Here is a 22974-nt window from a genome sequence, read left to right on the forward strand (position 1 = left end):
TCAAGACGCGAGTACTACCAATAATTCTCACAACTACAAGGCACGTTTACAAAAAGTACTTATATAACAAACCGCGTTTCAACCCCCTCGAACAGGTGCGAAGCCAGTCGAACCAGCGAGTAGCACGGATTCTTTTCCCCCGCGAGCAAGAGGGGGTGGAAGACGGGGGCGCTCGAACTCACGGGCAGAAAAACACCGGCGTAAGAAGAGAATTAGCGAAAGAAGCAACCGGGGAAGATGCCCGGTTTTTTTTCTACTCTCTTCAACCCTCTCCGCGCCACCCCTTGGGCGGTACACACACACACACATACGATATTCTTTTCCCTCGGAACGATCTTTGTCTACGGCACGGTCGAGCGCAGGAAAAAAGGAAGGCTACGTCGAGGGGCAGGAGGTGGCCACGGGGGTGGATGTGGTTCGAAGAGGGAGGCGGTGGAAGGGGAGGAAACTCGGTGGAGAGAACCAGTGGCGCGGACCTTGCAGACAGCTCTCGGCGCGGACGGAGAATGGCTGATTCCGTGAGAAGGGAAAACCGGGAAGAAAGGAGAAAATAGAGCGACTGGAAACGGGGTGGAGTCGAGGAAAAAGGGAATATAGGATCTCCGACCTAGCTGAAGGAGTGAGAAAGAGAGGAAGAGATGGATTCAGGAACGGTCGGACAGAATGACGCTGATCAATTTCTTCGCGTACCTTGGAAACTGGACCTTTGGAAAACCGAACCGATTACAGCGCGCGGTTAAAAACCTTCGAAATATAAAATGTGTCGAACGTTTCCCGCGGTCGAGATCCCGCGACGCAAATCCACGGTCCAGGGCGTTTGGTCGCCAAGATGGATGACGGTTTTGTTGGCACTTGTCTGGTTTGTCCGTGGGAATTTTAATGAGGGATGTTGTAGAAAATTATGTTTTATGATTCTTTGGTAAAATTGAAACAGTGTAGATTTAAACGAAGATTAAGATTAGTCCGTATTACGCGATAGAAAAGTATTAGTAAGGGAATTAATTTTTAACTAGTCATGGGGCCAGTAAGATTTACTAGAGCTGAGGATCTATTTTACTACAGGTAATGATGGTCTCAATTAAATAGTAGGTTCATAAAATTCTTAATATAGAATATAAACAATTCTCCATATTTTTTAGAGGATTTTTATATCATCTTAACTACCCTATCATTCTTTCCATCAGAATTCTCTTCATATTCTATAACAAACATAAAAATAAAAATAAAACTTATTAACCATTCATAATCTCCTTAATTTCAGAATACGTAATCGTCAATCTAACCCTCTAAAGTAAAGTAACAAACCTCACAGAGAAACCATTACAATTAATCCAAAGTCAAAGACCATAGTAAAAAAGTTATCTAAACACAGTGTAACACGTTTTCGATGACAAAGGTGTTCAAACCCCAAAACACAAACTAAAATCTCCCCTTGCGACATCAAGCACCTAAAGTCTATTACATCCACTTAAACCTCGAGAACTATTCTGCATTCGAAAAAAATGTAGGTATTGTAATAAAATTCCCAGTCGAAGCAGTTGACTGTCGCCCAAGGTCTGCTATCAGATCTTCCGTCGAGCTAAAAACATTTCTTTCCCTCATTTTCCCAGGACATTCGTAATGCCAGATTCGTAAAGATGATCAACGCAGGGGGATGGAGGGCACAGGTTGCAGGGCATAGAGGCCCGACACGGTAGGTCGACCGTCTCCCGATTGGCGGGGGTCGAAGTCGGAAGTCAGTGATCCCCACGGATTAGTGTATTATGTTGACGCCAAGTTGGCGGGACGTCGGGGACGCGGGCTATGATCCTGTCTCGGCCACGGGGCCACAAATCCTTCAATGGAGGAGCAACCTGTCCGAATTCAGTCACCTCGTGAAGCCGGTCGATCTTCCGGGGAATTTCGATCGCTTCATTGTTCACGATTACACACCGAGTCGGTGCCTGTTGTTCACGGGAGTTGCCTGAAACTGGAGCTATTATTTTCGAAATCTCCTCGAGCCTATTTTCGTATCTTCCTCGTAGACGCCCCCCCCCCCCCCAGGACGACTTAACAGGCTTACGGCTCGGAATTCAGTGAAGGATTTATGTACGAGCTCGATGTCACGTACGAATTTCTAGCCAGACTGCTGGAAAATTAAACTAATTTTACCGTGCACTTACTCTCTTTCGATACAGATTTTTTATATCGGGTGTTGGGGTAACTTTGACTCAATCGGGCTAACTTTGTTCCAATATCAGAAAATGACCATTTTCGACTTTGTAGCTCTGCAAAGTGTTAAATTAAGCTGATTTTTACTGTAACGTGAATACCTGTGAAAGAGCTGTAAAATTAAAAATGATCATTTTCTGTCATTGGGACTAATTGTAAGTTATCCTAATTTATGGTTTTGATATTCGTTTTTCTTTTGTTTAATATATTCACGTTATAGCTTGTGAATTTATGTAGTTCGGTGATTGTATTTAATCATTGTGGAACAGTCTTCGCCGTCCTGATAAAAGACGGGAATAATACATCCGGGAAAAGTTGTTAGGGAATCGATTCTAATTAAAGTCAATTTAAGGTTTTTCTTCAGGTATAAACACAAGTGCAGTGCTTTTACTCATTAATCACTTGTCTATACTCCTTTATAATACAGTGTGTCTCATTTGCCTCTGCAAACACAAAAAAATACCGAAGAATATTAATACTAACATACGCATTGTAAATGGACAAAAAACTAGAAGGCCATGTATATCAACATCAATAACTTCATCCTATATTTTTATCGTTGGAAGGCTGATCATTGAATACTTTTCCAGTGGTCATATTAAATGATACACCCTGTATACAATATATAAAAAATCAGAATGCAATAAGTTACAAGTTATAAAGTTCATTCACAATTTATCGTATCTCTAAATCGTCGAACTAATCCTCGAATCACTTATCAAATAGTAAAATGGTTCCGTACAAAAGCAAGTACTCTCTCCATAAACCGTTCACAATCGAAAAAGCATTCAGCCAAAAAAAAAAAAGTACACTTCCTGCCCGAACCACCCCCAAAACTTCGAAGTCGAACACTGTCGTAAGATGTCGCAGTCGAAGGGAGGACGTGACGTTCCCCTGGGCTCGTCCAATCAGGAGTCACTTTCGCCGAGGGCACGAGACCACGGATTATCGTCAACGGGGCCTTTGATATTTCCTCATTGTGCTGGGCCCAAGAGGGAGGGGGTCGAGGGCCGGGAAAACCGCAGTGGTCCGCGGTATCGGGCAAAGATCGCAAGGTGGGTCGAGAAGCCTCCGGCCGTAGTACTGACTTACGTTCACGCGGGTGAGCTAATCCGTAGGACAAAAGGGTTTTATAGTGGTTGGCGGATGATCGTGCGCCGATTGGTCGAGACTGACCGGCGGACAGCCCTACAAATTGCCAAGGAATCGTCCTGCGACATGTCAGTTGTCCGTGAAACGTCGAACCAGCTGTTGCTGCTCTGTCCCGTAAACGTTCCGTCCATAGTCGAGGAAGAAGCGATCGGTTGCGAAGTTGAGTCACGATACACGAAGAAGATGACGCTCGTCGCGTTCTCTCAGTGCGTTGGTAATCAGACCCTGTCGAAGACCACGGTGGACACGAACTATCCTATGTCACCTGTCAGCGTGGACTCGCCCAGTTCAGCGTCCAGTTGGAACGGATACGGCTACCAGGGGAACCAGAGCACGCCGGAGAATTGTTCGTGGGTGAACGAAAGAGAGATGGGGTGGATGAACGGGGAGCAACGGAGTATCCTCTTTGGGGAGCACCAGAGGAAGCAAGAGAGTTTCGGGGAGCAACGATCGACGATTGCTGAGATCAGTCAGGGATCGAGTCAAGGTATTTGTCCAGGGAATAGTTGGGTACTTTGATTACTGGGGTGGAGTGTTAGGTGTATTGCTATTCATTTTGGGAGAGTGGAAAATTGTTTGAGTAAGGAGTATTTAATGTTTAGAAATTATCAATGGACAGTTTGTTTTGAGAAGATTGTATATTCGTTTAACCTTTGGAAGGGATTGATGCCGTGGGTCTGAATGCATTTTTGAATAAATTTTATTCGTGAATTGACTTTGTTTTTACTAGAGTTAATATATTATTACTAACTTGAATTTGTTCATGGAAGCTGTTGAGTTGGATAAGGTTCTTAGAAAGTTGGAACAAAATAATCCAATCATCGTTGTCCGAGTGTTAATATAGTTTCTTGTATTGATATGTATAATGGCGCCAATTGGTGATCACTATGGCAATCAACGTGTTAGTATTCACTGAGAGGCACGCGTTACCACTTAATTTTCGATCTTCCCACGCATTGAAATCACCCAAGTGACTGTCCTTTCGAGCAACTAACTTCCAACAAACACGTTTCAATGTTTTCATAAATATCGAATTCAATTATATCTATTTCTCTATTTATCACGTCAGACAGCAATATTCAATTGCAATACCAATTTCTGTAGTGGAAATACATAAAAGAACATTAAAAAGCGGTCACAAGGTTTTCATATAATTTTGTACAAGCAAATAATTTCGCGTTAAAATAAAATTCTCTATTACGAACATTCACTCGAATTTTTTTTCTAACAAAAATACTGTAACAGGTATTAATAAACAGAATAATTCACACACCCACGTTTCAACACAAATTTTATAAACAGAATTATCGATAAAAAAATTGAATTTTTAAAGGGCGAGCATGAATTCAGATAGCGTTAAGGGGAAAAAAGCGAGAGAACGTTTTTATCCCGTGGCTAAAATTACGCGACAATGTTAAACAAGAACGTCCCGCCCGCCGTCACGGATTCTAGGCAAATAGACGGGTTCCCGTAGACATCATTGAATCAAGTTTGATTAACGAGCTGCCCATTTAGGAGACTTTAGTCTCGAGGGATTATAAAACGACGCGCGGCCCGCTTGCTCGTCGATGCTCTACATAGGTTCACATAAAACAGAGTCACTAGATGATGGACTGCTATCCTCGGGTCAACGCTGACATATTTATCGGTCGCGAAATATGCTCCAACTGGGGTTGAACGATCCCATTTTTAACATTCTCTCATGTAGTTCAAGATCAGGGATTAAAGACCTGGCAAATATTTGGGACAGAGAAAAAACTTGAAGACTCGACTCTGGCCTTACGATAATTTCATTTCTACATTAGGTTATAGAAAAAAGAAAAAATGTTTCGAATCTGTAAAATACCTTAAAATTGGATTTTCTTGTTGATAATTTTAGATATTGTTGTTTTACTTTATTAAAAGTTTATTTCATTATATATTATTTAGAAACGAAAGTACTTCCTTTTCCACAAGTATTAATTATTTGATTAATATTAGGAAACCTGACTTTCAGGTTAATTAAATACAGGTGTCACATTTTTTTCTCGTAAGCTTCGAAGATTTCGACGAAGCCCTGATAAAATGTTTCGTGTCTCTGTTGTTCGCGTCAAATGTGTTGTCGTTGTTTCGTGATTGATCAGAATGTGAAAATCGAGGCCGACGAGCACCTATTTCCAGCGATAAGACACGAGTCGGCATGTTTCTACTACCCTCGGGCGTCGATACGTCCTGAAATACCTGAGGAATCACATGGTTCAATCCGCGTGTCACAATACGTCTTATCTCGTTCGAAATGGAGGAAAAAGTAGGGGAAGCGTACGTATGTCCGGTCACGTAGACGAATTCCGATCCGTTGCATCGCATTTATCTTAGCATTCTCGATAAGAATAATTAACACTTATTCACACTTTTACTTAGTTACAAAAAATATAACAAACTTATTATCATTATTGATTTTAATTTGTCTTTCAAAATTTTTGCAATATGTAATTTCTCTTTAAAGGAGCTATTCCGCATATTATTCCATCAGTATTTTTAATGAATCATTTCAACACGAACACGAAATCATTATTGATTTCAACCCTTAACTGGTGAAGTAGAAATCTTATTACCTATTACACAAATCATATTTCTTATTGCTCAACTAGTTGTTTCACATTCTCATGTAAACATCCAAAATAAACAAGCATTTCATTAATAACTACTGAATAGTAGTCAGACCCTAACTCTTCGGTTAACTGTTAATTTACCTTTAGAACAATAATTCCAGATATTTTATGCCAAATGTTTTATCTGTATTTTCAATGGGTTACCAACGAGTCTTCATGATGAAATAATCACTTGTTGTTCATCTTGATTCACCCTTCACTCCAGTAATACTCCGGAAAATTTGTATCCAAAGGACACGTACTACAAATTGTTCCATTTCCACGGTTTTCCCGTGACAGTGAGGGTGCAACAACGAGTTGCGACGACGTCATCGTAAATCCATCTATCGGGAAATGTTCGCGGTCTAAATCCTTAGCGGTTCTCTTTGTTCGATCGGTCGTCCCGACGACTCGTGTTTGGTTGTAAATTCACGCCAGGCACCATTTAATCCAATAACGCGGCTCCAGTGTTCGGCCTTTGAGCCGCACAGCGGGAACAACGGGCCACCTCGTGGGCCGACAAGTTTCCCACTGGGCGACCCTTGACACCTTCCCTCGACGTCCCGACGATTACTCCGTCCAGGTGAAATCCTTCGTGAAAAATTGCGATTTCACGACGAGAGGATATTAGGAACTCGGTGATCGGTGGCGTTTAATTGGGCATTTCACGGCCTCGAAATTCGTCGAAACGATTTTTCGAACGTTCTGTTGAGATATCTCAAATTTAAATTCAAGAAATGTACAATCGGTAGGTTGCGAATATTTATGGCCACCTAGGCATTTAGGAATGAATTTATCAAAATTAAGACAGTATACGAATTTACGATCTATATTAAAAATTGCATCAGTTATTCTATGATATTCTATTATACAGACAGTGAAATGTATCGGAAACCAAATTATCTGAATACTCAGAAAAATTTATCTGCATTACGCTTCTCTACAATAACCCTTTTATTTCTAATTTTTTATCTATATTCTTACTTTTAGTATAATATTTATACGTATGGTGAATGTTCTACGATAGGCATTCGTCCAACGTGCACTTCGAAAAAGGACACCGAGGAGAAACAAAAGTATTCAATTCCGATTTTCCAATTTCAGCTCCGCAAAAGAAGCAGACAGGCAAGCGGTCCCGTACAGCGTACTCGAGCGCCCAGCTGGTGGAGCTCGAGAAGGAATTCCACTGCGGTCGTTATCTCTGTCGTCCCCGTCGAATCGAAATGGCAGCCTCGCTGTCGCTCACGGAGCGTCAGATCAAAATCTGGTTCCAGAACCGACGAATGAAATACAAGAAGGAGCAGAATTCGAAACCCGGCGGTTCAACCAAGCCAGGAAGCAGGAAAACCGTTTCTCCGAGTCAGAGCAACGAGAAGAAGCTGGGAACCGTGTCGCCCTCGACATCCCCTTTAAATTGGTCAACGATTAACAACAATTGCCAACAGAATTCTGTACTCAACCAGAACATTCCAAACGTATCCTGTATTTACGACAACAATGCTCCGAGCACCGTGCAACAGTTGCAGGAAATCCCACGGGAGGGCTTCACCTGCAACCAATATGGCGGCCAGAGTTGCGCGAACGCAACAATGGCGGCGCACAGGATGCACCAGAGCTACGGTTCGCAAGAAGAAATGTTCTTCGACCAGCAGAGAACGCATTCGTACGAAGGATCGATGGAACAGACTGTGAATCAATTCACGAATCAGCAACAATCCTGCGATTATTTCCACCAATGGAACGGTCCGAACCAATACTCGTATCAGATCGATGGATACGGATACAGCTCTTATAGACAGGAAGTGAATCTTTGCGGAGGAATCAGTCAGGAGACACACAAATCGAACCTGGATAACAGCCTGCAGGAGACCCCGAGCAATTTATCGCTTCTAGCTGATCTGAATCTTTGCACGAACAATGGATCGTGCGAATTACAGTCCACGCTTATTAATAGGAGTTTCGACGAAGCTGTTCGCAGCAGCCTCTCGCTTGACTATCAGGAAATAGCCTCTGATCTGATGAGTCTGTAAATGTTTGTAGAGTTTATTATTTATAGATGGGATTTGGGTTTCGGGTTTTAGGATTTCTGGCTGGGATTCAATTTCGTGGGGAAATCGGACTCCAGCGAGTCGAGGTTTAAATTATTTAGTTTTCGAAAATATTCTTACGTCATAGTTGTTTCGACTTGTTCCTTTAGTTAATTATTAATTAAAAGACAACGACGAACAGGTTTTCCAAAAGAAGAAATTGCAAAGTTCTCCAGTATATCTACTTAAGTATAAACTTCCATGAGTTATAACTTAGATAATTTTCGTTCCATCAGAAAAAGTGATTTCGAGAATATAACATACTTTAATGGCAGTGAACGTATTAAATTTGATTCTAAAGACAAAAGAGCACTAAAAGTCTCTAAGAAATCAAAATAGACACATTTTTTTATTACAAGGATTCACTAAACGTGTTGCAGAAAAATTTAAAGAACTTCAGATTTCATCGTCCTCTGTCAAGAAAACTCAAATCCTCGTCGAAGCAAAGTTAGATATACCGTAAATATTTAAACAAAAATATTTCACTAATTGGGATCGCGAAGTGAATAGAAAAATGTCGAATACAGTGGTGTGCAATGGGGAAAAGAAGGAGAAAGGGAGGAAGTACTGCGATAATTATCAAAAATTTTGCTAATTATTAGTAAAGTCGAACGAGGCAAACGTCTCGTATCGCTGGCTCACGACTTTAGTCATACTCGTTAAGAGGGCAGTAATAATTGCACCGCAAGGTACAATGAGCGGTTACGTCATCGAATACGTCGAATAACGGCACCGACAATCTCTCCCGACCGCGGTAATAGGCAATTTACGGTTAAACGACGCGCATTTTCGATTTTATCCTCGACGTGTATCGATACGCCGCCGGGCTTTAAGTGACCGAAGGGTATACGTGCGTTAATCGTTCCACATTTACGAATAGTCTCGATGGTGGGGGTTTTCCGGTGACGCTTCGACGTACGGTATTTTCGACTAATTGGAACCGGAAATAGAGACATTATTAAGAAGTTTATCGGAAAATATGAATATATTCTACGGCGAATTATATTTTTATAAATGGATGTATGCTTGTAAATAGTTTATTATTGCCGTATCATGTATAAACAGCACATGTAAATATATTAATGTATTATTTTACTAAAATTCAGTAATGTTCTAGATTCATTGTAACTTTAAGCATAATAATTAGAGTTAGGTTTCGTTGGATACCTATTTTTTAGTGTACATTGAGCTTCAGAATATTCTACGAAATTTTAATACGTTTCCGTTAATCCATAGACGATAATTATTATTTATACATACCTACTTTCCTTAATATGATAACGATTTAAACAATTCTATACTTTACGTGGAAACTACCGAACGACCACGAAAGAAATATAACTCAAGCATATTCGTAACAATTCCATTTACTTAATTTAATGCAACAGACTTTTCGGAACTTGATTAAATTTAGACTAAAAATAGAAATTCAACAACTGCCACAATTCAACAGTCTCTCCACAGCTTCTACCCAAATTCCAAAATCAAACTTCCCCAATATAATACTTTAAATTCCATACAAAACCACTGATTTCCAAAAGAAAGGCTGTCTTCAACAAAATATCTATCTAGAGTTTCGAACGTTAAGAATTCAAGGTTTCGAAAGAAATTTCTCGCCGCCTAATGTCGTCGAAAATGAATTTTTCACGCGGATACGGAAGTTGGAGGCCGTTGGTACCACAGTACTGCTCGTTGGCACGTACATATGTACATACATATACATACATATATATACATGCGCGTGTGGTACGAACGGCTGCATAGTCGCGCAAGACTTGCCACGTCACCGGCACTCGGATCCGCGTCTATCTGTCAGTTTCCAGTCTCAAACAAGATGGATGGCTGGCGAATGGAAATCATGGTTGAAACCCAACCCCACACCCCCTTTGAAACCTTCCACCGCGAGAAAGAGAGGCAGCTAGATCAAGGAAGAGAGAAGGGGATGGAGGAGCCCCTCCATTCTGTTTGCGACCACCCTTATACCGAGAGACCCGCCACCCCCGCGTTATTCCGCGCTTCGATCTCGTATCATCCCCTTTCGCGTCTTTTGTGCTTTAAAATACAAATACGCCAGGCAAGGAGATCGCTTCGGCCTCGTCCGTGGGTTTTTTTTGTATTCCTACTCTCTTCCTTCACGATTTAACAGCCGAACGATACACCGATCTACCCCGTGGAATTCGTTCGTGGTTCTCTAGCGAAGCGAAGTGAAGGTAAATTTAGGTTAATAATTTTTGTTTAATGCCTTGTTGATGTTAGAGCTCTGGGGATGTACAGGGTTGTTATTCGGTTTTTAGGTAGTTTTACCCTGTTGCTTTTCTCGGGTCTGTGCGAAGATTATATTTCAATAGATATTGTTTTAAATATTTTTTTTTTAGTATACAGTGTACCCAAATTTTACGTCTACTTTTGGGTATTTTCCATTTTTTTTTAGAACAAACGAGGGGATAGAAACTTGGGGAATAAGTGAGGGGGGTAGTAGGGTTAATATTTATTTCGGTGAAAATCGAGGATTTTCTTGGAAAAGTTTGTTATTACTCCGGTATGCATATGCCATTTTCATAAAGCTGGAGGGCATAAAGATTGTAGTCATGATATTGAATTCGATATAATATTAGTATTTAAACTGTGAAAAAAAATATTAATAATTGCAAGTGGGCTAATGTCAACATAAGTACACTTCAGACATACAAGTACATTAATATAAATAATACAGGTACGACAGAGATAAATTAAAAAGTTTATAATCGAAATCACGAACGTCGACTGACCCAGAACAGAAAAGTGTTGTAATAATAAAACTATAAACTATAACCAAATATATAGATTGATTTCTGGAAACTGATCGGAAATAAACATTCGGAAACTTTTTACTATTATTACTAATAGTCTAATTATTACTAAATATTGTCTATAAACTGAACTTTGAAGCGAATAAAAGTCTCGAAACTGTACCTAGTTGCATGGGAATCGTTCGAACACTCGAATCGGAAGCTCAGCGAGAAAGATCGTCTGCCGATCTCGATCCCATCGAAACAATCGGTTACAAGCGGGACGCGTGCTCACTCTCGAGATTTCGAAGTATAGGTAACTGCCGCAGGACTGTCCCTGATCCGGGATAGCCTGTCTCCGCCAATAAATACAATGGGTTCCGGGATGGTCGCGGATCTATAGCGGGATCTATGAGCATTTGAATCTGAATCAGACACTTCTCGCCATTCGCGTCCGCCACTGGATACGATTCCGAAAGATTCCCCGTTGATCCGGGATGAATAATGGATGGATAATATTAAGAGAGGGCCGGCTGTTACTTGTATAAATGGTATATAATACAAGATTCTCTCCCGTGCCTGGGGATCCACTCTGCGAGGCGAGTTTTCCCAGGGAGAAAAGATCGAAGGGTTCGCTTGAAGTCGATGGATCGAATATCTAATAAGAATCTGTCGCGGTGAAATTATTATAATTCAGATATATACTTCGCGACACGTAAAATCTTGAAAGTTTATTATAGATTTTGTTTGTATACGCGACCTGAGATTTTTGGAATATACGTTAGGAGAGCGTAGGGGTTGATTGACGAAATTTCACCCTAGATGAAGGACTGTTGGGACAAGTCATGCAGAAAGCTAACCTCAATGAAATGAACAGGAGCAAATTTAATATGAAGAATTTGTTTTTAAACAGAATAGCTTAATTTCTATTGGGTGTATTTTATTTCTTCTAGTTTTAGAATGTTTTTTAAAGGCCTATTTGAATCTTAAAAATTCGGACCGTGAATAGGCCATACCCTTTTTCGTAATTTTACAAGGCAGTTGTACTTTTAATGGTGGATAATTAGTACGAAAAAAAACATTTTTCGAGTAAAAGAATTTAGAGAAATAGAAGACTTTTTCGTACAAGAGGCGTAACAGTGTAATTTATATCATTTTTAATTTTCTACACTTAATTTTAACGCATTTTAAAATTTTCTATGGCTTGTCGAGTCCTTCGTGTCGTTCAACCGCTGAAATCGTGCAAGGAACACCGAGTGCAGACGAGATAAGCGTACCCAATAAACCTTGCAGCTCGGAGGCGCGGGGAGATTTTTAAACCGCCGGCTGGCGGGCCATAAAAGGGCTAAACATTAGGAGCCGCGAAATTTATCGAACACGCGTACACGGGCCCTGCCAACGACGGAGGTGGGAGGGTGCTGAGTTTTCTTCGGGCTAAACTGTAGAAAAATTGAAATGGGCGAGGCGAAAGAATGAATAAAGATCAGAGAAAGGGGGGTGTCTCGGCAACACGTGAACCAGCGACTCGGTTGCCTCATGGAAGTGGCCAAGAGGGGCGAGGCATCGTGCACGCGAATGATATTAGGTAGAAACGCATGAACTTTGATATATTCGAAGGGGGATGGAGAGGCCGGCTGCGGGGGTGGAATCCCGTAACGGAGGAACGAGGGAACGGGGGACGCCATTCCGCGGCAAGTATCCGAACTATACGTGACCTGCAATTCTTCTTGGTAGCACCTTACGCCGTGAGATCGATCGAGATAATCGATGATAGGTACTCTCTATGTTCGGGAAATTTTTAATTTTTATTTTTCGTGACTCGAACGATGTGATCCTGAAATTCGAGGTTACCTTAACCCTTTTGGGATCAGCGATTTCTAGAGATCACTTGCTGGAAAGCTCAGAGGATTTAAATTGAAGAGCGAAAAAAATTGAAAAAACAGTAATTATATAAATAACAACCATTTTTCTGATATCACGGGGTACAATTTAGGGAAATTGGCTGCCAAGTGGTACGCAAGTTAAAAAAGGTTGTGAACCACTGCTATACCGTATTATATAGTACATATATGAACATATACAATTTAATTTATTATGCATACAACGCCGGTAGTTCTAGTCTTAACAATATAACAAATGTCTATTTCAATTTCAATTTCTATATTCGCATGAACCACAAATGTAGCAAATAATGTATAGCAATAATCTATTTAAAAAAAAGTATACCCAGTATATAGGTACTCAAGCATCCATTCTCGAGGTCGTAGTGATAGCGTTGACAATCGCCGAAGTAAAACGCGCTAGTCGAAAGAAACTGTATTAAAACTACGGCAAGTTGTTCGACGGGATCGCGAAACCAAACTTCCGAAGAATCGGTAGAAAACTCCGAGGAAGGGGTGATTTCCAAGGGGACACTGAATCAGCCTGATGATCTTTAAACACGGTTAGAAGCGGGGAGAAGTGCCGAGGCAGAAGAATCAACGGGGGTGGGTGGGAATCCGGGAGTAAGTTCCCTCCCGGTCGTAGGGAAAACGGAGGAAAATGTGGCCGTTAGTTCTTCCGGTCGAAGTGGGATGCATCGAAGAGTGGCCGCTGAAACGGCGCGAGAATTCGGTGGAACGACCGAAAGAGAAGAAATCGGAGATAGAAGGAATAGAGAGTAAGAGAGAGATAGGTGAAACAGCGGAAGGCGGAAAACAACGGAAAATAAAGCAGCGGAAGAATCGCGTCGCAGGAAAAAGAATGAGGGCGCTGTCAGCTGGTGGAAATTATTCTGATTATGCTAATTCCGGTTCTGTTCCACTCCTTTACCCAACCGTCCCCCAGACCCATTGCCTCCCTGCTGCTGTCTGCGCCATCTTTCATGGGTGATATTTATAATATAGGGGTGCCCGAGCAGTTTCAAACTCTTTTTGGCCCCCTCCCCCAAACCACCCCTCCTGGCCCGCCACCATTTGGCCCTCCATCGAGACCAGCCCCACGCCCGCCACTCCGCTGTCTTCGGGCTTTCGATAAATTTATTCATATTCCCGGCGAAATTTCACCCTCGAACCTCCTCGCTCCTCCGTACGCTTCTTGGAAGTCGGTCACTGCGAGACAGTTCGCTGGAGAGTTTCGTCGCGATTTCCCTTCGTGGATCGAACCGATGTTCCATCGAACGAGATAACACCTGTCTGCCTCGTATGACAGACCTGACGTCACGGACAGAAATGGCCCCCTCGTTTCTTCGTAAAGTTATCCCATTGTGATCCAATACGTTGAGGGAAAAGTGTAATTGTAGGAAGAACCTTGAATCGAATCTATTCTGCCGAATTATTGTCGCGGTAGAATTTATGTTCGATATGTAGATCGATTTTGTTTCAAAGTTTAACTCTCTTGGTATCCACAAGTCGAGATATCGGCAATGAGGTCTTTTCTACAAATACCTTGAGCCGATATTTCGACTTTTCGTATGCAATACAAATTATAAATTCTGACACAGAACGTGACCAAGATATAATGCTTTCCAGATTCTTTATGTAAAACGAAATACATTAAAGTAGATTATTTTTGGAAAAATTGTATTAATTTTAATGGATATCTTTAAAAATGCATATTGTCCAAGGTATTTCTACATGGTACACAGAAGAATTTTAGGGTACCAAGAGGGTTAATCCACTTTAGAGACAAGATATTAAACAGCATTCACGTCTTCGGACCCTCCACAAATTCTCCCAAGATCATCGCCATTAGAATTCCCCGTGTCAATCGGAAAGAAATGTAAGCTAAGGAAGGATCGTAAGACGCGGGACCACCGTGTCGGTGTGTGCGTTCGTAATCTTCCTCAAGGTCGTAAGTATTCCTTTTTAATTAAAGGTGCTTTCTATTCATGCCTGGGAGTGGGCACGCCCACCGCAGAAGTTACGGTAACGTTATTTCGTGCTTTACGAAAAAGGTTGTCCGCGTGGGGCCAAGAGAGTATCTTTCGATAGATTTCACTTAATTACTGCGTTCAGTTAATATTGTTGCACGAAACCAGGTAAATGCGTAAGAAATTCGAGAATCCTGATGTCTGTCAAGCGTAGACGGTATATAAATTCTGAAACGTCGCGGACAGCTTGACGCGATGATCGTCAAACAGTTCGGGATCCGTCCACTCGGCAAACGTGAATATGTAAATACACACTAATGCTCAAACACAGCGGTGTGTTTGCCCTGGGGAAGGAACCGCGTAAGCGGATCGCCTTTACCCTTTCCTCGGTGTTAACTTTTGAATAAAAAATGATTGAGCGGAACAATACAGGATTCAATATCTTATTAACCCTCCCCTCACCCTCGTTATTGCGATCTAGTGTAGTGGCGAACGACGATTGAATAATAGTTTATTCTCGATCCTGCGTTGAGTCATTAATTATGATTTTTTTTCGGGATTATATGACACCAATTGAAATAGACTTTACGTATTTATATTTAGAACATTCTAAAAAGGTAAAATAAACATTCTTTTAAACTGGCACACATATGTGACGGCTGGTATTTGGACACAGTATTCCCCCATTGATTAGTTGTAGAAACGAAATTTTACAGAACAGTGATAACGAAAAAGTTACTGAAAACCACAACATCTCATTTAAATTCCACTTTTATATTTGCATAACCGTCCATAATCTACAAATCGTACTCCACATCTGCTAGGATCGCCCCTCACCGAACCTGAAATTCGAGCAACGTACATACAAAACTCTCAACATTCCCAGCCTCCCTTCGAACTTAATCCCTCTCCAAGCTCCTCTCCGGTTCAATTCACGGTACCCAAACCATCGAGGATCCGTTCACAATCAACCTAATCCGCGAGCTAGTCTCGAGCTCGAAGACGCGCGCAAGTGGCGGGAGCGAACGTTATTCCACAGTCGCATGCTCTTCCCCATGGCCGTTATTAATCGCGTCGAGTTTGTCCCATCAGCTAGCGCTAAATTTCGTGAAATCAAAGCCCGGTTATTACTCAACAAGGATGGTTACAATACGACCCAGGCCCCACTGTATCCAGCCTGGATATGTAGGTTACGAAGAGAACCGCGATGGACAATGGCGACAGGAGGATGATCCAGCTGAAGAGGGGAGGGAGAGCTTCGTAGGTGGGCGAACGTAGAGCGTCACCTTTAATTAATCACGGCGACTGTATTATTTCCCGTTTAAGCTTCCCTTTTCGTTCTCGCCGCTGGTCCACGGTGTAGAGACCACGACGATGTGAACCGTGGAACCAAGAGAGCACAAAAGAGGTAAGCAAAGCGACGGCCACCTTCACAGAGACAGACAGCCGCACGTATAAACATGTCAGCCCGCCGTGGCTCGTCCCGAGAAACGGGGCCCAGGCGCTGAGCGCGTTCATCCATCACTCGACCGTTCCCTACGTTCTTCCTTCGTTGGTCCATCGCTTCCTCGCGACCCCTCGACCCCCCCTTTCGTTCACGTTATTCGCGAACGGACAGAGTATATACGTATGTATTGGTGCTTTCCAGAACCGACCGTGGCCGAGAGGCCTGGTCGTATAACGGGAAAGTTTAGCCGAAGCATCCATTTTTGCGATGGTTGGGACACTCGTGGAGAACAGGCGCACCGTTATGGAGGCCATAGGATCCTCTGGAGCTACGGTTGAGATCGGTGTTTCCAGAGGAGGATCCGATGGTATTGTATTGTGCATGGAGTCGATGATATTGAGACGAGTCGGGCGGAGGTTGGTGGACTCGAGGGCTGTTGCATCCTGAAGCTATCCATGAAAACGTATCGATCTAATCTACTGCGATTAAAAACTTTGGCGGATTTTATGGATCTATAGCACAAGGGTTCGTCTGGAAATCAGTAAAGATTGTGATAAAATTTTAAAAGGCTTTTCATTTTATTTTGGACTTGTTAGAATACTAAATACGATACTACATAGATAAATGGAAATATCTTAAATACCTACTGCTATCTTGAAAAAATTAAAAGGACTTCTTAAATAATCCTCTATTAAATCCGATCGGCTGTTCCACGGGTAGCTCAGTCAATCCTGGGAGTCAGCTGTGCGATCCGCGGCTGTTCCTCCAGGAAATATATAAACGAAAACCAGGGCTTCACCCCAGCGAGTCGTAACTCAAACGCGGAACGACTTCTCTCGTCGTCAACCCCGTCGAACGTCGAGGCCCGGCCGGGACGTCGCAGGGCGAGGGTACAAGAAAGAGGCAGACGTTAGTCGGTTGGAAGGACGAAACGTTCGAGGAAGGTGGATGTGAAAAAAAACTCGAGCGTAGGAGGACGAAAGGGGTAGGTGAACGCGAGGACGGATGGTTAGGGGTGGTGTGTCAGGGGGGAGGGGATGACGATGTGGATAAGAGAGAGAGATAGAACCAGGCTGTGACGTATGGAGCGTCGTCAGAGAACGTCACTTAGAGTGGCGGATGAGAAAACGCTGGATGGAAGCAGGGGGTGAGAAAGAGAAAACGGGGGGCGCCTCTAAGAACGACGGGGACCTGTCTGCGCCGGTGACGGCGCATTGTTGGCAGGGAAATCAGACGAAAAGGCGCGATAACTAACCGCATAATAAATGAACTGTTCACGGGAGTGTGCGCGGCTCCCGCCTAGGCCAGCCACCCAACCATCTCCCCACCGATGATGCGCGGAAAGCCATCCCTTTTCGTCTTCTTTCAGATTATCTGCCGCCCGAATTCTATGGAGCCTGACAGCGGAGACGTGTGACGGTGGTGCGCGCCCAGGGGAAAGAGAATTTTAAGAACGGACGCGATATGACCTGATTTTTCTCAACGCTGGCTCTACCGTACGGTGGCGACGACCGAATCGGAGACGTGGACGTCAGTGGCAGAAAGGGTTGATCAATAACGGTTACGGTTTTATTTGGAGAACTGGGCTTTCTTGGCGATGTTTTGCTCGTGGATGGTATATTTGCAAAGTGAGTTGGGGAAGATGAAACTGTAGGGTTCTTGAAGATTTTGGTAATGGGATGTATTTATGATAAGTAGCACAGTTACGTAATTATCGTAGTAGATTGAGGTCTGGTTATGTTTACTTTTCCTGTCTGGCTTATATGACCTTGTCTGGGGCATAGATTGAGTTAGATCGGTTCTGGAATCCTACACGAATTATCATCGACTTAGGTCGTTATTATAGTAACTTTATTGTGTAATAGAGTTAAGATAGAAAAGAAATAGAATAGAAGTTATTATGTAACATTACGATATTCTGATAGGATGAACCCTACTGTCCACGTTCCAGTATAACTTTTGTGTAATTTTCAGAAATGAAGTCTACAGATTTCAGACAGAAATCTGAATAAAATAATTATACATCGAACATACCTAACTTTTGTATGAGTCAATTCTCTTGAAAGGCACTGAATCTACCAAATTTCCTCTGGCACATCATCTGATTAGAAAATAAACGGTATTAACTCCTCGATTTATTATCTCAAGCGATTCAATTACCTATCCAAAAAGGTAAAAAATACAAAAAAATTCAATATTACTCGGGGATAGTTCCTTTTTTGGTATCTCGAACAGAACGACCAAAATCGATATCGATTCGAAATTACTTGGTCGCGGTTATCGGGGAAAAAGGAAGATCTCGTTTTCTATCAGAAACTCATCCACAGCGTCGGCGTAGATGCCAGGTGATTGATACCTGTCACTTCCTGGGCATTCTCCCTCATCAGCATCAACGTAGCTGACGAGGGCAATCGGGTCTACCGGCGACCAGCCACCGTAGACTGCTAATTTACTGATAAGAAACATTCAGCCAGCAGCTCGTTCGGCTTCTCTCCCCGGCTCAATACTTATTGGTTCGTATCTCGGCCGGTGGACTCCGATAGCGGGTTGAAACCGGGGGAATTACCCCTCAGTGGCGTCGCTGTAAACCGAACGACGGCGATCTGGTTGGGAAAAAAAATATCCGGGGGTTGTATTGTCTTGGGTTTGAACCTTGGTTATCGAGTCTTCTGGAAAGATTTTTCCAAATTTTGTTAACAAACTGTTAGAAAGATAACTCTGTACAGGTTGTGTACTCTGATTAATTAGTGAACTATTAACACCGGTAAAATAATATTTCACTTCGATTTAAAGAAAACAATAGCATTCAGGTTTGTTAAATTCATTTTGAAATCGTCATCGTGAATCTGAGTCAATGTTATAAGGCAAGGGATTAATGAATCAGGAAGTAATAAAATAAAAAAAATTGTTTTAGTGAACTTTTTGTAGGTACTTGTAATTAAATGTTAAATGTTCACAGTCGACTCTTGTTTTACCACTCCGAGCTTCAGTACAAATTCTGTAATTGGCCAAGTATTTTTATCTTATAAACAAAAATCTGGTTTGTAAAATCAAACGTATTCAATAATTTCTCTATCACGCCGACCTTCGAGCAGCCGTTCGAGAGAAATGGAAATAAAGTAGGCCCGTCGTAAAAGAGATGTAAAGAATTTGTCGTCGTGGGACAAGCACATTCGACAGGGCAGACAATCACGGGGCGTGCGTTGCTCCGTTTTCTTATCAACGACGCCGTAAATTTAATGCGATTCGCCCGTGATAGGGATGAAAGGCGGCGAGAGGAGGGGGAGCCGATGCTACGGTAATGCTCGGCTAACATTGTCAATTGATCTATCGACCAAACGGTGGATGAAAGTGGAAAGAGGCTGGATTCCACCTTAACGAAATCTGGTAATGGCTGAGATAGAAGGTGGTATATGGTTCGAAAGAAGGGGAGGGTGGCGCGAGAGTCTTGAAAGGGGTGGAAAACCGTGGCGAGGGAACCAGCGAGCTATCTCTTTCTTGCGACTCGTAGAAAAATATGATGAAATTATATTGATTCTGCATACCTTTTTTTTCAACACAATCGCCACTTTTTCCTTCTAAATTAGAATAATTATAAAAATTTCTGTAATCTCATATACGATCAGCGATAAAACTGTTCTAGTATTGCAAGTTTGGGTATGATACTGTGACTGGGAAACTTCCCAAAGAAAAATTGTATAACCTAACAATTCAGATTGTATAACTGAATAAGACAGATTACAATAATCGTATGTGTGTTAGCATAAGTACAAAAAAACAAAAATAAACAGCAGATGGAGCTTACTATCTACTACATATAGATCAGTATTGTTACCCTAGTAATTCAAATCCACCAATTCGATCATTTAGAAGAAAACTCAGTGTTCCACGATTCCGGAGGAGTTGTAATAAAATTTTCCACGGCCTACAAAAAAATATAGGGAGGAAGGGGCCGGAAGGGGGTGGTGTAGGTGAGGCAAGGGTGTAGCGAAAGCTGGCGTAACGGTGCCTCGATGGGGGGTAAGGACGATAAGACGGCGTGAGTAATGAGCAATGCCGCGAGTGATATCAGCGACCGAGAATGAGACACTTCTCGCCGCCTCTAAGGGGCTACGAACGAAACTGTTCCCTGGCAAGAGCGAGAAACGGGGGTGAGGAGCGAGAGAGTCCGTTACAAATCAAGTTTTATACCGAAGGAGGAGGAAAAAAAAAGTTCATTATTGGTTCCCCGTAAAAAAGCTGCGGCCTAGGATCCACCACCATCGAGGACTCCTTCTTCCCTTTAACTCGAGAAAGCCTGGAAAGGGTGGCTTCCGCCACGAGAATATGAGAAGCCAGAGAGAAAGGGGACGGTCTCGAGCATTCTCGTCAATTCTTCTCATCACCGCTGATAACGGATACCTCGGCCGCTTCGAGAAGGATGGGGGCAGGAATTCTCTTCTCGAATGAAGCATACCCTTCTTAGCGGCACCCCGCATGCACCGAGGTGGGAATTTTTTTTTATGGTGATTTTTAATTTGCAGACGGTGCAATTGCGGGGAAAGATGGACGGAACGGGATCGAAGACTTTCGGTTTTATGGACACCAATACTCTGGTCGACGACGACGTCTGTGGACATTTGAAAGTGATGGAACTCCATTGGCAGATGATTATTTGCTTGTTGTTTTCTGGTGTGTTTGATGGCAATTATACGATGATTAGAGGTCTACAGAATTGCATAGAGACGGAATTTGATGGGGGAATATGCATTTGGACGGTTGTTACGATTAATCCTTCAAGGCCGACGCAAGGTTCCAATTTCTTCCAATTCGATGGTATGTGGGGTTACATATGTTATTATAATCTATTAATGAATCAAATTTTCAAATACTTTTGGTAGTTATATTTAATGTAACAGTGCGTTCGAGTGGTTGCACGAGGGTCCGTTCAATGTATGAACTTCGGCTGCTGGGAATGGCCCCAGTAGTGATTGTACTAACTTGGTACAAACTACACATTCTGTATTGCTTTCATGATTTTATATAAGTATTAAAAATTAAGCAATTAATTTTAGTATCCCCTAAAGAAGACAGTACACTAGTAGTTTCATACATGCATTTCTTTCTTTTCAAAATCCTGCGCCATCTTTATCAAGTAAAAGAGCGGGAAGACATATGGTTCAAACTGTGTTACCACCCTATTACAAAACATACGATCATTAACCGACAAATACACCAAACGCCTACATAGAAATCATCTAAATATCAGATTCTTCACATACATTGAATATCGTCCAGCATAACTTTAAAAATCGGCTGTAAAATAAATTGTTTCTATGAAGAAACGAAGAAGGACTGTCGATTCTTCGCGGTAGCCATTTCTTGAATTAACGTCTCCTGAATTAACGTCCCCTTTCCCGTAAAATTAGGATCGAAATTACCGAGGAATCTATCGGGTTAGCTGGATATTATAATTGCCAGAGGAGCCGCGTTTAAAAATGTTCTTGTCGTCCAATTCCCTGACAGTGGCGGCGGCGGCGCGTGCACCAGCCTCTGTAAATCTACGCGGTGTCGTTTCCACATCCTGTTTCACTGTTTTCCACCAAATAATTTCAGCTTCATTCTTCATTTAGCTTGGCACAAACTGCCGCAAACAACCGGCTCTCCCCGCGCGTGGCCAAGTCGGCCGCCGCCGCCGCATTTATATTAAAATACTAAGAAAAACTTCCCACCCGGGGCCGCCCAGCACACAGCCCCTGCCCACCCTCCCTCCTCCACCTCTCACTCCCTCGAATCGTTAATTTTCTGCTTCCATTCGCTTCTCGTAAATCCCCGTGCCCCGCCGCGGAAAATAATACGAGCAGGAAATGTTGACCATTATTTTCGGAGCTCGTACCGCTTTCATTAAAATTATGATTTCGATTCGGTGCCCGTGAGTCTTCGCCACCGGAGAAATGGCCGACGGACTGGAACCGTTCCTCCCCGAGCTGGAACGGTTTTGGGGATTCTTCCGGATGAATGGTGGAAAAGGGGAGATTTCAGAGTTTGAAAAAGAAGCTCGACGTCGATGGTAGGACAGTTGGTAAATTGAATAAATAATATTTGTCCTAGTGTACTGCTTGGAATGTTATTATTTCACTGAGTGTTGAATTAGGGTGAACTAATGTCAAGGTTGGGTCGAAGGAATTTGTTCACTTATCGGTAGATTGTAATGGACTTTAACTGTTCATAGCAAATTCGATTCAGGGATAAACTAACCTGATGATTTCAATTACTATTTCCAGAAGTGTAGAATCATGTGTAATTCAAAATGTTCTCAGGGGCTTAAGTAGAGGAGGTAGTCTTCATATGGACTATGACTTTTACTTCAGGACTCTTGCCCAACTTATTTAAAGATTTTTAAAATGTAATACTTGAATGTATCACACCTAAAACACGTTTGCTTTATGATCCTGAGTTAAAATAAGCTTCTTCTATTCTTGAATAGTTTTATACTATTTCCGCTAGGGTGAAGCACCTAACACGACCCTCCACTTTTAATTAGCCTATATTTAGACCCAAGTCTGTATTCGAACCATCTTCTCTACAAAACATAATGATGTAAAAAAAATATTGTAGAAGTAATTTTCATCGTATATTGAGAATTCGCAGAAGATTACAAACCGAAGTAGCGATCCTAAACTCCTGGATGATGCTGCACTACATTGTGTACCGTTTTTCGCGAAAAAGAAGATGATTACACGACTTCTGGATCACCGTTCTCTTTACCGTGTCCGTCTTGTAATAAATAATTATTATAGATTCTGCTTTACCTCTATTACGAACGAAAAGATTTCTAGTTTCTTTAATG

Source organism: Dufourea novaeangliae, unplaced genomic scaffold (assembly GCF_001272555.1).
Source record: "Dufourea novaeangliae isolate 0120121106 unplaced genomic scaffold, ASM127255v1 scaffold60, whole genome shotgun sequence".
NCBI lineage: Eukaryota > Metazoa > Arthropoda > Insecta > Hymenoptera > Halictidae > Dufourea > Dufourea novaeangliae.